General features: G+C 40.9%; 1 protein-coding gene across 2 annotated transcripts in view; it reads left to right on the top strand.

Moving 5' to 3' along the window:
- EPS15L1 (epidermal growth factor receptor pathway substrate 15 like 1) overlaps positions 1-16,138 on the top strand; it is a 3,892,050-nt gene that overhangs the window by 1,619,084 nt on the left and 2,256,828 nt on the right. The gene's annotated exons all lie outside the window — the stretch shown is intronic.

Raw genomic sequence — 16,138 nt, 5'->3', positions numbered from 1 at the left:
TAGATTATCTAGCAGAACTGCTCCACAAAGGCCTATCCTTCTCTTCAATTAAGATTCATGCCTCTGCCATCGCAGCTCATTACAATACTGAGCCACCCCTCTTCTCTCACCCTCTGGACAAACAGTTCCTGAGAGGAGCTAACAACTTAAGACCCCCGAGGAGAGCTCCCACTCCAGCCTGGGACTTTAAGTTTGTACTAGAGAAGCTCATGCCCCCCCCCCCCCCCCCCCCCGAGCCTGCTGCTACAGCAGAGTTACAATTCCACTCTTGGAAAACAGCCTTACTTCTAGCCATCACTTCAGCAAGAAGAGTGTCTAAGTTGCAGGCCCTTATGGCTGTGGAACCCTTCATTATCTTCCATGCAGACAGGGTTTCCTTCAGGACTAACCCATCATTTATGCCCAAGTTGGTGTCTAGTGTGGCTTTAAACCAATCCATCCATTTACCAACCTTTTTCCCTAATCCTCAGAATAAAGGGAAAGGATCTTGCACTCCTTGGATGTGCACAGGCAGCTTAGGTTCTGCCTTGACAGGACTAAACCTTTCAGAAAGTCTGACCAGCTGCTAGTCAGCTTTGCTACAGGGGTAGAGGGCAAGGCCATTTGAAAGCAAACCATCTCCAAATAGATAGCACACTGCATCCATTTCTGTTACAAACACCATGGAAAACCTACCTCTCAGGGAATCGCAACACATTCCACTAGGGCTACCTCAACCTCTACAGCATTTCTCAGGGGAGTCCCTACCAGGAACATCCTGGAAGCAACCTGGAGTTCTGTACACACCTTCACCAAGCATTACCACTTGCCTATCTTTTCTAAGTCCAGAGCTGGATTTGCTACAGCAGTTTTACAAGGCCTGCTAGCCAGCCCTAATACGTCTTGACTGCCTCCACCCTTCCTCAGCTTTGGGAATCTACCCAAGTGTGATGACTGCAACAGTGAAACAGGAAGAACATAGTACAGTTGTTTACACTTGTCATAAATGTAGATGTTCGAGTGCATTCACTGTTGCAGTCCTAGTTACCCTCCCTCCAGCCCCCTGACTTTCTGTACATTTTACCTATCCTCTTTTTTGGCCATTTTTTATGGCAATGGTATTTACTTTTTACTGGAGGTGTTCCACACCATGTAATTGCTTCCTGTTTTGGGGGCTCCTGACATCTGGGGCAAGAAAAACTGATGTAATGGCGTCAGTTGCATGTTTTATACCCCTGAAGACCTGACATGGAAGAAGCAACAGCATCCAACACAGAAATACCAAGACTCTGGTATTCAGGCCGACTGAGAGCTACCTGCAGGCAGATAACCCAAGTGTGATGACTGCAACAGTGAATAAACTCGAACATCTACATTTATGGTAAGTGTACACAACTGTACTTTCTCCCTCCTCTTGTCTCATATGAAATATCCACTTTGGATATTGGATTCGGTCCAAGATCCCATCTCCCATCCATGAGGACTTCCCCCTCCCGACCTGATATCCCTGAGGCTGTGACAGCGTGGTACTTCCAGTTCCAATGCTCATCAGTCAGGCTAAGTTGCCTTCCCTGGTGACATTATTTTGGCATCTCAGAAACCTTCCACTAAAAAGGTTTATTCCATTAAATGGAAGAGGTTCTCTCTTTGGGCTCCTCAGAGGGACATTGATCCTTTTTCTTCTCCAGTTCTGGGCATTCTGTCTTTCCTTTCTTTTATGTTCCAACAAGCAGCGAGCTTCTCGACGATTAAGCTGCAGTTAGCAGCTATTTCTAACTTTCTTCTACGTGATAGTCCCATATTTTCTTCTAGGCTCTGCAAGGCCTTTCTTAAGGGAGAATTCTTTCTTAGGCCTCCCTTCAAAGATCCATCTCCTCCCTGGGATCTTACTTTGGTGCTGCAGTCCCTGATACAGCTTTTTTTTGGACCTGCTGCAAAATGTGATATTAAGTTTCTATCTTGGAGGACGGCCTTTTTGGTGGCCATTACCTCTGCCAAGAGGTTTTCTGAATTGCAGGCTCTTTGCATAAAGCCTCCCTTCCTGATTTTTCACAAGGATAGGGTCTCTGTTAGAACCAGTCCTTCATTCATTCCAAAAGTAGCTTCGGAAACTAACCTAAGTCAGTCTATTCAGCTTCCTGTCTTTTTTCCCAACTTTTCAAACAAAGGGGAGAGTATCAACTACATTGCCTGGATGTCCATAGGCAGTTATGTTTCTATTTAAAGAGGACTGAGAATTTTCGAAAGTCAGATCAGCTTTTTGTAGCCTTCTTCCAATTCAGGAGAGGCAGGGCCATTTCCAAAGTGTAAATTTCACATTTGATAGCTTCTTGTATAGCTCATATTTATGAAAGCAATCACAAGGATCTTCCCAAGCCTATTAAAGCCATTTTCCTAGGTCAGTGGCTGCTACTTCAGCATTCTGTGCTAGGACGTCTTGGATGACATTTGTGCTGCTGCCACTTGGTCAAACTCCCATACCTTTGTAACACATTACAAGTTGGATTTGGTATCTTGGGGTAGAGCCTCGTTTGGTTCGTCTGTGCTCTGGCATGTCCTTCGTTGAGACCTCCCAAGGTTATGGTTAACTGGGGACTCTGACCCATCTGTGATCAGTAATGCGACGGATAGCATCAGATAAAGAGTTATGTACTTTACCATAACTTGGAATCGATGCCATCCACTGTCATTATTCATCATGTTCCCACCCTCCGTCTCCCTCCTTCTGGGATCCAGGGGATTCTTGAAGTAATGGTGTGTGTGAGTCTGCTGCTCCTAGGTGCGGACAGTGTTCACTGTCCTGATATTTATCTAACAAACTCGATCTGAGGATTATGGGTAACAGGAGTGCTGGGAGGGGAGGAGCTCGAGCTCAGGAGCTGTTGCTCACTTTGCCGCCTCGGATCCAAGACCCATCCGTGATGAATAGTGACACTGGATAGCACAGATTCCAAGTTATGGTAAGTACATAACTCTTTTTTTCTTTTAGTTTAATTTTTATAGGATCGTAGGAGGTTTCTAGGCTAATGGCCCTGGGACCCTTACAAGCCTAACCTAGAATCATTATTTTCTTTCCCCTTTGTTTTCTTACTTTTTGTATTGTGAAATGTTCCATATCTGGGTGCCTGTGCCTGTATTTCTTTTCAAATATCTTTGGAGCTGCCTTTTTCTTATTGATTAGTTTGGCTTTCTCCTTTGCACATTTTTATAGTACCATACCAGCCATCTTTTTCTTTCCCATGTTCATGTTTCTTTTTTATAACTTAAAAATCTTTTTTTTTTTTGTTTATATTTTTTGCACATCCTCTGTTGCTTCTTTTTCTAGGCAGCCTAAAATTCCTTCTTTGTGATGTTTTTCATAAATCTGTTGTATTAGTGATTATACAGTGACTGGCCGGAAACTTCGTAAAACAAGCACACTGATTGGCCAGCCCAACCCGCGTGCCAGTTGAGAATATACAACAGAAAAAGGTCCAATCACCCGGACTTTTTTCCGTTGATATGTTATTTAATTTTAAGGGTTTAAAAAAAAAAAAAAACCGTAGCAATGGAGATCTTCTTTTCTCCGTTGTGTTCCCACACATACCTGGTACATCAGTGCTCGGGAAAGTAATCAAGTCCCAAACGCATGCGCAGTACATCACCAATGGCAAAGCGGAGCTGTCCAGCAGCGGAAGGACAACATGGCACCATTATACAAGGACATTATTTAAGAAAAGTACTTTTACTTACCCACGGTTGTCTTTGTTTGGTCACTCGGACTTCGCCCTTGTGACCAAACCACACCAACCGTGGGTCAATCCAGCATTACCCACACCCAGGCGTGGGTTATTGCTTAAATATACATTTCCCTTTGAAGCCTTTAACAGTTTTTCTTGAGCAAGTATTTTTATTTCTTTTAATTTCTGTACTGATCTTTATACATATCTTCTGTCTGGAAATTCTGGGCTTTTTCCATAATAGTAACAAAACATTTGTTTTTCTTATCCTCAGTAGTCCACTTTGTCATTTGTATGGCTTTTTCTTTGCGGTTTTGTGGACTTGTACTACAGCAGGCAGGCCATTTTCCTCCTGTACATGGCCTAAACCTCTTGTAGGAATGTTCATGTCCTGAGGATTCTGTACTGTCTTGTTTTCTAGTCCTGGCAGCAGTACACCTACCAGGATTGGGCACTTTTTTATCTTGGGACTTGTGCACACATGCTGTCTTCTTTTATTTTTTTAACGTACTTTTGTTTATGATGTATGCTGTATAAAATAGTCTATATATATCAGTATCATCTTGGTGAGATTTTGTAAAAACAGGTTCCACCACGTGAAGGTACACACTAAAACTTTTTCTTGATGGTTTCTGATTTCCTGTCCCAATTTGGACCTCTAGTATCTCCAGTACAGTAGTTGTAAGTTACCAAGAACTTAGTAAAAATTTAGCACTTTTGGCCAGAAAATAACACAGGACATCTGCTGACTGAAATCACTGTTCCAGTATTCCTGATATGTTGGGTTGTCAGTGCTGACAGATGGCCAGGGTACCAAAGCTTTACCTTCCATAGGTCATATGTCTGCTGTATGACCTCATCTCATATGTGTTGAGGTATGAAGACGGATGTACAAGTGTTGATCTTCAAACTCTGTTCCTACCAGCCCACATGCAGGTTGTGCATCCATCATACTAGTCATTTGGTTGTTGATACCTTTGCTTCTGTCATTTATTCAGATAAGTGCCCCATCGGGGAACCTGCTTTTTTACTTGTGCTGTGTTGTTAAAAGTGAACCTGCACATGTCATCCAGGTTGATGCAACACCTAAAAAGAAAAAAACAGAAGACTAGGCATGTGGCCTTCCCTCTTAGCAGCTAGTGAAGAGGAGTGGTTGGACTTCTCACAGGGTTTGTTCAAAGCTATTATGTCTTTGAAACCTTCCTCTTTTGGGTCCCCACAACCACAGGTTACTCCTCAAAAACCTAAGAGCAAGACTACAGTTCTGACAACTAGACTATTCCTCTCAGCTGTATTCTCCAGGACTAATATCTTCCGATGAAGGTTTCCCTATTGAGGAAGTTTCTTTTGGGGAAACTATGCAGAACATGGTGAAACACTTTAAATGGCACACAGATCTCTGATGTTCAGAAGAGGTATTACATTCTCTTGGAAATGGGTACCCCTTGCCTCTTTTCCTCTCCCTCCTGTCCTTGAGGCTTTCCAAGATGACTTGCAGTCCATCTTTTCTGCTCCTGATTCTTAACCACCAACTCCTAAAAGACCAGACAGGTTTTATAAGGTGTCTGATGTTCTAAAATATTTATACAAGAACCCAGTAACAGACCTCTCTGCAGTATATATCTCTCTCTCTTTACATATGCCCTCTAAGCTTCTGCTCAGTGGTAATGCCCTTCATACAGGCAAAGATAGTAGGGCTGTGGATAGTTGGGGAAAGAAAGTTTGCACCTCTGCTAACCTTACTTTTAGGGCAGTTAACTACTAGACTCAAGTGGCAAAGTACATGATCTCTGTCCTGCATTCCTTAAACAAAGTTATACTGGACTCTCCTACAGCAGAATCTAAGTATTCATTTCAGAGCTTATTATCCCAGGCCACTCAGATAGCCAGACACCACATTAAGTACAGTTATCATGCTTCTTCTTGGGCAGCTGCCACTGGATCTGTTTGCAGATATGCATGGCTTCACAGTCGCCCTGTCCCTGAGGATTTCAAATCAAAAAGTTTAGACTCTCCATTGGGCAAAGACTTAACTGTTTTGTCCTCATGCTGCCAGTCTGTTCACAACTGTCAAACAGCAAGCTAAGACCATGAAAGACTGCAGGCAGATTCTACTCTCCTCAGTCTGTAGATACCATAGGAACTTGCCATCTCAGTCTGCCTTCTTCATTAGAAGGGACCCGAGAGCAGCTCAAAAACAGATCCTCCCCCTGGAAAAGGTACTCTGAAAAACTCAAAGGGAATCTCCAGCAGGGTGACCTCCATTTGGTGGCAAAAATCTGACTACCTCTACAGCACCCCTCCCCCTGCCTTCAGCCACATTACTCCTAGTTTCCAAAGATTGTCATTCTCCCTGGTCAGGTGGGAAGCTGCTATCACAGAGAAGTGGGTCCTGTCCATAGTCAAGGATGATTATGCCATGTCTTGGGAAAATATTCCCCCTCTGAAAGGCATGCCTCGTTCTCCTTACAGTCAGTATCCTTTCTGGCCCCCGTTATTTATTTATTTTGATATTTGTTGACCGGGTTAGTCCAAATGAGCCGAGGCCCTTTTTCAGTGGAGGGCCGGGGAGAAAAGCTCCACAGTAACCGAATGAATGTAGTAAACAAAGTACAGATCCAGTAGAATATAAAAGTGATTTACATAATATGAGCACATGATTAGTAATACATTCTAATATTAAAGATCTGTAATATTTAAGACCTCTTGAATTCAGGGCACCATTGAACAGGTCACAAAGGACTTCATGGGAAAAGGGTTTTGCTTCAGGATTTTTCTAGTCTCAAGGAAAGAAGGGCAGCAGAGATCCCTCCTAGACCGGTCTCTCCTAAACACTTGCTTGAAGATACCATCTTTCAAAATGCTGTCTTCACACACTTGCCTTTTATTCTCACCACAAGCTTTCTTAGGTCTCTTTAGATCTGAAAGACGCCTACTTAGACATACCCATTCATCCTTCTTACAAGGAGATTCCTCAGGTTTTCCACTGACTCCTCAAATTTTCAATTTACTGCTTTGCCTTTTGGTTTTTCCACAGCTCCAATAATGTTCAGAAAGTGTCTAACTCCAGTAGTAGTTTTTTGTCACACTCAGGGAATCCAGATTTACCCCTAACTGGTGAGCTACTAATCCAGGCACTCTCCCCACACGTTATTCTTCAGCATGTACATTTCACCTTCCAACTCTTGACATGTCCAGGTTTCACTATAAACTACAAAAAAAAAAAAACTCATGTGGTCCCTATACGGGATTTGTTTTTTTGTGGACTGCAGACTTGACACACAGAAAATGCAGGTCTTCCTCCCCCTGGACAAAGTTTAGTCTTTTCATTTTTTCCAAAATCACTCCATTGCATCCCATTGCTCATCAAGGGAGTTGTTAAGAACTTTGGGGTGCATGGCAGCCACAATTCCTATGCTTCCCCCGTCCAGACTTCACATGAGGAAAATTCCAGTGGTACCCAAAATCTGTGTGGTCTAGGTACTGTCACCCTTGTCTCAAAATGGAGCTGTCTTAGTGTAAGGGACAGGTCATTCTCAACCCAACCCAGGACTGCCATTCACACCACCACCTCCTCTTCAACAGGTTTACAGAGGTGCCTCTGACGAGGCATGCGGGGCATGGATAGGATCACACTGAGTGCAGGACAGATGGCAACCTCAGTTCCAGAAGGAACGTATCAATCTGAAGATCTTCAAATTTTCACCCACCTCTGGTAACCTAGGCCACTCCTAGTGTACACAAGCATTATGACAGTCATGTGGTACATAAATAGGGAAGCACCAGGTCTTAGTATAACTTGACAACCCAAATTTATATCACACTCACAGCCACATATATTCCATCTCAGGACAGTGTACTAGCAGACTCCCTAAGCTACTCCCTGGTGGATCCCCCACAAATGGACGTTAAACAGGGAGCTTTTCCGGAAAAATCTCCTTTCATTGGGCAGCCCTCAGATAGACGTCATTATGTTGGCATCTAACCATCAGCTCCCCCACTTCTGTACCAGGGACCTGTGTCCCACAGCCTGGAGGACAGATGCTTTTTCCTTCCAGTGCACAGTGAAGTTCTTCAGTGCCTTTATTCTTCTTCCTCCTCTTCCAAAAATTCTTCTTAAGGCACAAAAGAAGACACCCAAACTCCTTTCAGTGGCATCCTTATGGCAGAAGCAGCATTGGTTTTTTCTGCTGTTTCATCTAACAAAGGGGAATTATAGGAAAATGCCTCTTCAACTGGACCTGATAACTCAGCAGAAAGGATTGCTGCCCCACGCAAACTTCCATCTCTCAACTTGGCCTTATGGATGATAGGATTTTAATTCTCATATGCACTAGTTCTCTAAGGAGGCCATTCAAGTCCTACAAAAAGCCAGGAGACTCACTACAAGAAAATCTTAACAAGAGTAAATGGAAAAGATTTTCCCGCTGCTGCCTCAACATAATGAGGAACCACACTTACTATAGTACAGCAGTAACTTGTGGTATCTCTGCAAGCTACTTCAGTCAGGTTTGGCCTGCTCTTCCATAAAAGTTAACCTGTCAGCTGTCAATGCCTGCTTCCCTCTTAACCCTCCACTTGTGGGTAGGGCAGAGGTCAGCTTTTCCTAAGGGGATTCCTGCATCTTAACCTACCAAGGAAACCCATCCCCCTTGGGATCTTAATTTTGTACTAGCAAAGCTTGCACTGCCTTGTTTTGCACCAGCATCGTCTGCAACTCTAAAATTCTGTACTTGGAAAACTATCCTCATCTTGGTTCTCACCTTGACTGAGATGATTTCTGTGCTATAAGCTCTCATGGCCATTCCCCTTTTTCTGTTTTTTCAGAAAGACAGGGTGACTGTTAGGGTTTATGGATTCATGTCTAAGATAGTGAACGAGCTGTCTCTTAGTCATGCTGTTCACTTTCCCAATTTTTTCCCATCCACAAAATGGGGGGGGGGTAAAAATATTACATTCTCTGGACATTCACAGGAAACTCAGATTTTATCTGGACAAAAGTAAGTCCTGCAGAAGAAGTGGCCAGTTGTTTGTATCATTTATGAGCCCTAAGTTGGGCCAGCTTGGATTTTTAAGGCTTGTTTCTCTCTGTTACTTGCACTATGGTAAGACCTTGCCTGCCTGCCCTGAAGCACATGCCACTAGAGCAGTAGCTTCCTCAGGTATTTTCCTTAAAGGAGTACACTCCCGGTCTGTCTTGTAAGCTGCTACTTAGCCCTCTGTACACACCTTTACCAAATACTGTAAAATTGATAATTTCTACAGGTCAAGGGCAGCCTTTGCTATGCCGGTCCTGTCTGGACTGCTGGACAATTTTGTTCAGTAGCCAACCACCCTTCTTTCCTCCTCCAGCTCTGGGAATCACCCATATGTTAAGAACTTACAATAACAGAAGATTTCATAAAAATCACTGTTGCAGTATTCCATTCCACCCTCCATCCCCTCTTATCTACCTCACTTCTACTTTCCTATTCTCCTCACCCTTTGCTTTAACCTTTACTCTGTTAAATGGAAATTGAGTTTTCCTACATATTCAAGTTTTGCCACTCCTAAATGACCAGTCTCCCTCTCTCAGTAGTCTTCAGGCCACTGGTTTGCTTGATAGTCTGAGGAGTTACACTCATGCATTCATATTTATATCCCAATGCATAGAGTGTGGTCACTTGTCCGCATATGACTTTGGGAAAGTAAAGCTATGGTACAGCTAGTCAGATGTCAGCGGTGACAGCCCCATTTGTCAGGAATACTGCAACAGTGATCATTAAGATATGTACTGTGATGGCAAGTTCTTACACAACTTTACTTTCTTCAGCACTAAGTAAGGCTAACAGTCATTTAAAAAAAATGCAAATCGCATGGCTAGAAAATGATCAGTCATAAAAATAACAATCACAAATATGTACATGTTAGAACAGTCTACTTTTTCATATCGAAAGCTCATGCTTTCGAAAAGGAAAAAGTACAACCCCATTTACACGACAGTCCACTTAAACGAAAGTGCACTTTTGCGACTGCTGCTTCACTGAACTGGTAATATTAACAAATAAAACACTACAAAGGCATTTTTGTGGGGGGCAGTGCCCCCTACACCCCTGCTACTTTATATATATTAACTCTGAGATTGCACTACAATGGGGAAACGGGTCTATTCCCTTATCCCCACTGTAGCGTGCTTCGGTGCTGCAGTGTTTTTGTTTTTTTTTTGTTAATATTACCAGTTCAGTGAACTGGTAGTCGCGAAAGTGCACTTTAATGTAAATGGGGTTGTAATTTTCCTTTTCAAAGTATGAGCTTCCACTAAGAAAAAGCAGACCCGTTAGAATATATGCTGAAAATATCCATAGCCCTACATTAAAACAGATAAATAATTGCGATCCCTTTATTGTTTGTACGAGTATTTAAAAACAGCAAACAATAAGTAATATTGAATATAAATATATGAATGATTATAATTTTTAATTATATTAAAGAACATCATCACAGAGCAATACAAGCTGACGTAAAAAGTAAATAAGAATAATGATTGCCTTTTAGAAAAATAAACCAGCCGGGCTGCATAAGAGCTTCAAGACACTGCTAACAGAAATAGTCCTTTAAACCTGGAAGGAGGAGGGTTACAGAATGTAGCCTAAATACCAGAGAAGTTGTTGGTATTCAGTTTTTTTTTCCCATTGTTCTCCATTTGCATCCTTAATAACTTTTTTCAGTCCTGTAAGCATAAATTTACTAAAGTCTGTGCAACATTGTCTGTCATTATTTTCGTTATTTCATTAATAATATAAAATTCATAAATCTTTTTTTTTTTTTTTTTTTTTTATATACAGTAACCGCTTGGTCTTAATGGTATAAAATGATTTGCAAGAACTGCAAACAGATATGTATTTTAATCCAGTAGTATTGCAATTATAATAGTTGGAAAAATTAATTGGTTTATTTTGTTTTTTCCACCATTACGTTTTCACTTTCCAAAATGTATTTACATTTTAATGCAATGCCTGCACTTATGCAATTTTTTTTCTTGTATGAACAATGATATGCAGTGACAACCTGGATTTTGGTCCATTCCAGTCTATTCTTTAGATTGGAACCCCTCTTATATAGACACAGTGGTACATCACCCACAACATCCATTAATTTATCAAATATGTAAAAATATTCCAATTTTCTCTAATAATTTCTTAAATTTTAATGACAGTGTTAAAACTCCAAATCAAAGCCCTTTCAAATGTTGCTAGAGGTCACATGGGTGTTTGAAAAATTGGTATAACTTCTGCCTAGTAAGGGGATGTACTTTTATACCTCAGTCCCTGTTTAACTTCACTAATTTCTTTCCAAAGACAAGGGAAAGGGAGGATAATGTATTTCCGTAAACATAAATATTAACCTGCCAGTTTTGCTGTAAAATTATTACTCTTCTGATACCGTTTTCACTAATCGAGCCATTTTGTCTTTGACTATACTTCTTTTTTGTATCATAGCATGACAACTGTTGTAATGAAACATGAATTAGAGAATGTCGGCTTTCTGTAAATATTAGATGAATACTTACCCTTCCCTGTTGTGATTGTTACAAGTTAGGAACATCTGTGTAAATTTTAAGAATGCAATTCTGCTAGTACTCCAATTTAAAAATTCTATTAATCTGCTTTCAGATTGTTTCCACAAAGTACATATTTCATAACAGAGCCTCTCATTTAAGTCTGGAGTGCCTTCTGTGTGGAGTCTGCATGTCCTCCCCGCGGTCGAAAGACATGCATGAATGTGCGTGCCTTCGTTGAAGGTTGGGCGTCGGGCTGGCACCGTAAAAATCTACTGCCAATCACTAGCGGACCGGAGTTCCGCTGTGGCGACCCGTAACTGGGAAAAGCCGAAGAAGAACAACATTGTACATAGTCTATATTATCTGTTATCCTTTATAACAAGGCCTTTGTCTTGTTTTGTAATGCAGATGGAGTGGTTTCTGGTTAAATCCTGCAACAGATATTTCATCTGAAGTCAAATTACGAAGTATATACCTTGCTTTATATCCCAGGATTTTCTGAATATCTGTAATGATTTTTCAAATAAGTTAATGATAGAACTCGTTTTGGTTAAATGTACGTTTTTTTTTTTTTTTTTTTTTTTAAATAAAGTCCGTATGGTAAACAGATAAATTGTCCATGGCTTTGTACAAGAATGATTTAGTTTTTTGATGGACAACATTAGTTGAGTCAGTATCTCGGCTATATCCGTGGAAGCAATAGGAGTAAAAGTAAAGCCCCTTTTTCAAACAAGTTAAAATGCAATACATGATCATTGCATATTTATTTGTTTTGGTGATGCAGGATATGCTGCTCTCTCACTCTAATTGTTTGCATTTTTCTATTTTTTTAAGGGTTGCAGTAATTATCTTTCTGAATGTCATTTGTGTATTCATCACAGTTTGTTTCACAGAGTAGATCCTGTTTGATTGAGTTATTTAAACAGTGAATTTCATCAGTCAACTTCTCAAGATGTCTCATCTCTTATAAGCACCCTCATTAGTTCATGGCCATTCCTGTCAAACATTTTAAAAAGTTCATGGTGTAGTTCAGAGCCTTCGGTCATCCTGTTTGGGAATATACTTTTAAAAAGCAGTGGCAGGAAGTCTCAAATAAGAAGGGAGAGACTCTCAGGACCAAAGGTAGACCAAAAAGTCTGAATGACTGTATTCCTCTTCAGAAATATGTCACCCCCACAACAAATGATTACATCTTTCCCAGAATGTAGGTTTTCATTTTCCACTGTGGCATCTGATAATGTCAGACAAATGGGTTCTGTGAATCATTCATCATGGATACAATTGGCAGTGCGAGTCCCTTTCCCCTTTTCAGGGTATTCCCCCTCATCTTACATGTCAGACTTCCCAGTTTCCTTGAGTCCTGGAGCAAATGGTGGCTCTAAGGGTCAAAGGATTTTATTGAAGTTTTTTTGATGCCAAAGAAGTAAGGAAGTTGGAGACCAGTCCTAGACTTTTCGGTTTGTCAGTCTTTACATCGATGTCCTACAGTTCACATTGCTGTCCCTTAAATCTGTATACCTCCTCTCAGTTGTTTTTTTTTTTGTAATGTTAAATTTAAAAGGTGCTCATCACATACCAGTTCACAAAGATTTCAGCCATCTTTTAAGATTTTCTGTATCTGGCTTACTTTTTCAGTTCCCTGTCCTTACCCTTTGGACTGTCTTCTGCTCCAAGGGTATTTACAAAGTGTCGGACACCATTAATTGATCACTGCAGATTGCAAGGCATACTCATGTTTATATGTTTAGAAAACTGCCTTATATTTGCAGACTCACTTTCAAGAGTTCAGGAATCTCTGTCCTGGGTAAAGCAACCCCTTAGTCAGGGGTTCCTTGTGAATTTGCAGAAATCATCTTATTAGTGTTTCCTGGATGCCTTCTAGACATATTCCTTGAAAAGGGCCTTTTTTTCCTGAAGATAAAGTAGAATTTTGCAAAGAACAGTTCCTAATCTTTTCCAGTCCGTCCCTGACTTCAGCCAGGGAATATCTCAGGATTACATGGCTTCTGTGATTCTCATGATTCCTCTGACAAGACTTCATATGAAGAAAATTTCAGTTGTACTGCAAATCAGTCTGGTCCCAACCTCAGCATCCCTAGTCTTTTGAGATTTCTGTGCTGAATTTGTAGGAAGTAACTTACAGTAGTGTGTGAACCTGATATCTTTTTTCTTAGTGTATACCTAATTCAAAGGGTTCTAGTTTCTGTTAGGTAAGAAAGCCGTGAAGGTTCAGCATTCTCGCCACTGATTTTATGCAGTTTTCCTCAAGTCCCTAAGAAGTTAGGATACATGGAAGGTGCCCTGAAGCTTTGAATGCTGGCTGGTTGTCATATACTTGGCAGGATATAAGCCTTACAATCTACTGAAACTGTGATTACTTCAAACATGTACTGTTATGGAAAGTTTACTTGCATAAATGTACTTTTAATGTAGAACATTTTAAGTGGGAATTCTTGGACTCAAAAATGTATCTGGATGTGACAAAATTTCCAATTTTACAGGCATTTAAAGGCACCTTTGAGAGTACATTCCTAGGATCTTAATTTCTAACATAGGCACCCAGAAAATTAGGCCAATTCATTAAAGAGGGGGACAAGTTTCAGTACTTCATAAGGGCCCTAGGGCTGATCCTATTTGTAGTTTTACTTGATTCACCTAGAGACCCCAGGACGGGGTCAGCTAACAAGAGGATACCTAGTAACACAGACAGTCATATCAGTGACAGATATGGGGAAAGTTTGTGTCATCTGCTTTGGGCATTAGGTAGTAATTGCCAGACCAGTATGATGCATACCCAGAGGACAGTATCCTTCAGATAGAGGATGCATGTAAAGAGGTTTCAGAGGTAGATTTAAAGCAAAAGCTCTTGACTCTGTGTCAGACTGCCCTAAAGAAAAGCAAACATTACTAATCTGAGGGTGAGCAAGTATGCTGGCCTTTGTGGTTATGACACCATATTAGCTTGTTTTAGGGATCCTCGTCCAGACTCATCAAAGATTTTGTTGATAAACACCACTTTTACGCAGACAGATGAGAAGGTGTTAGTATCGCCAAGGCTGTTCTGTGGAAGCCCCGAGATGCACATCAGCCTCTATTCTTATGATTACATTTGCCATTCTGCATATGAGGAAAACCAGTGGTATCAGAAGGACAGGTAGCAATACCAACATTCTTTGCAATACTGCAACTCTTTCCTGCTATCCATAGGGAATTCAGATGGTGGGTGGCTTAGGTGACAGCCAAGCCTAGAATACTTTTGTAGATCAAAGGGACCCAGACGTGACAGACACACTGGGTTTATGCTAAGTAAGTGCAAACAGGAAGTGTTCTACAGTGTTGCTGTATAAAGTCTGGAAGAAGGCAACCAGATGAACCTAATGAATCAAAGCTTTTTCTAAATAAATTGTTTCTTGTGAACGGAGTGGCAAGTTCCTCAGACTATATGATCACACAGCTAAGATTAAAATTTGAAAAGCCCCCAAAAGTTTTGAAGCATTGCCAGGGCAGTAATAGACACAGTACTAGCAGTGCTTTTCTGTTGGAAACACAACTCGGTGAATTGCATACTCACCCACTTTATACTAAAGATAGGGAAGACCACACTAGGTCCCTGAAGGTATTAGGAAGGAGGGAGTAGCTAGGAACCAAAATTGAAACGGTCCCTCAAACTAAATTATTGGGTGTCCTAACTGACGAAAAATAAACATTGACCAGAACCTGCTTCAAGTCATCAAAAAAAAAAAAGCTCACTTGACGAAACTAGGCTTCTTTTATAGGACCAAGCCATATCTTACTAACTCTATTAGACAGTCCATAGCAAGAACTTATCTAGTCCCATCTGTTCTGTATGCTTCACCAGTTTTGACTAACCTGAACAAAATTGATAAGTTTAAAACGAGAGAAACATTGTAATAAAACAGTCAAATTTGCCGTAAATGTTTCATACAAAACTCACTATTGATTTGCTTTAAGAGTTAAACTGACTAGACCTGCCTCATTATGTATCATATTTCCAACTAGTTACTGTTTGTAAACCCTTTTATATGCCAGAAAACGCCCTGTTCTTCACAATACACTGCAGTACTGTTCCTGTACCAGAGACCTGAGATCTAGTAACAAATCCGTCTTGTTTGCAACCAGATCCATTAACTATCCACTCTCTGTACTCTTGTTAGAAAACTTTAGAATTCCATCCCTCTTGCAGTCAAACTGACAGATTTTCAAAATCTGACTTAAACAGCATGAGCATGATCTGTATAGATAGTCAAGTATAAGAATCTGTGATCTTTACATAAGACCTTTTAAGTCTTCTGTAAGCCAGACGTCCTTTCCTTGAGCAGAGTAGGATGTCCTACTGTGATTCTGCAGGGCATGTTTGCTCCTCCTCCTTAGATCTGATGTCAGCCCTCACGCTGCTTTGTTAGCTATAGATGGTTATATTGAACAGAACCAGTTATTTGTTTATCTCTTCCTATACTGCTTTAGTCAATATAGATGTTATTTTGAAACTTCTGTACTGTATTTTATAGTGTTTATTACTGTACTAATATTACTTCATTACCGTAAAAGTACTCAGACTTCGGACTGCAGCTCACAGAGCACATCTTTACCCAAAGTGCAGCTGCACTCACGCAGGTTATGTCACACAAACCCTACGGTTCTCACACCCCTTTATCCCTGTTTCATCCTTCCTTATTTCATCTGGTCATCCCCTCACTTACTGCCTCTCGTTTATCCTACCTCCCTGTTCTGTTTGCATCTCTCACACTTCCTCTCCTTTTTTTCTGCGTTTCCCTCTGCATGCCCCTCTCTCCATTTCTATGTTTTCTCCCCATTAGTATTATTTCCTGCAACTATTCTCACTTTCTGCTTCTAATGTATTCATACCTCTCTGTATAAT

The sequence above is a fragment of the Protopterus annectens genome, chromosome 13.part0 (assembly GCF_019279795.1).
Source record: "Protopterus annectens isolate FY-2018-M chromosome 13.part0, PAN1.0, whole genome shotgun sequence".
NCBI lineage: Eukaryota > Metazoa > Chordata > Ceratodontiformes > Protopteridae > Protopterus > Protopterus annectens.
The sequence above is the reverse complement of the archived record's forward strand: the minus strand, read 5'-3'. Positions and strand labels throughout refer to the sequence as shown.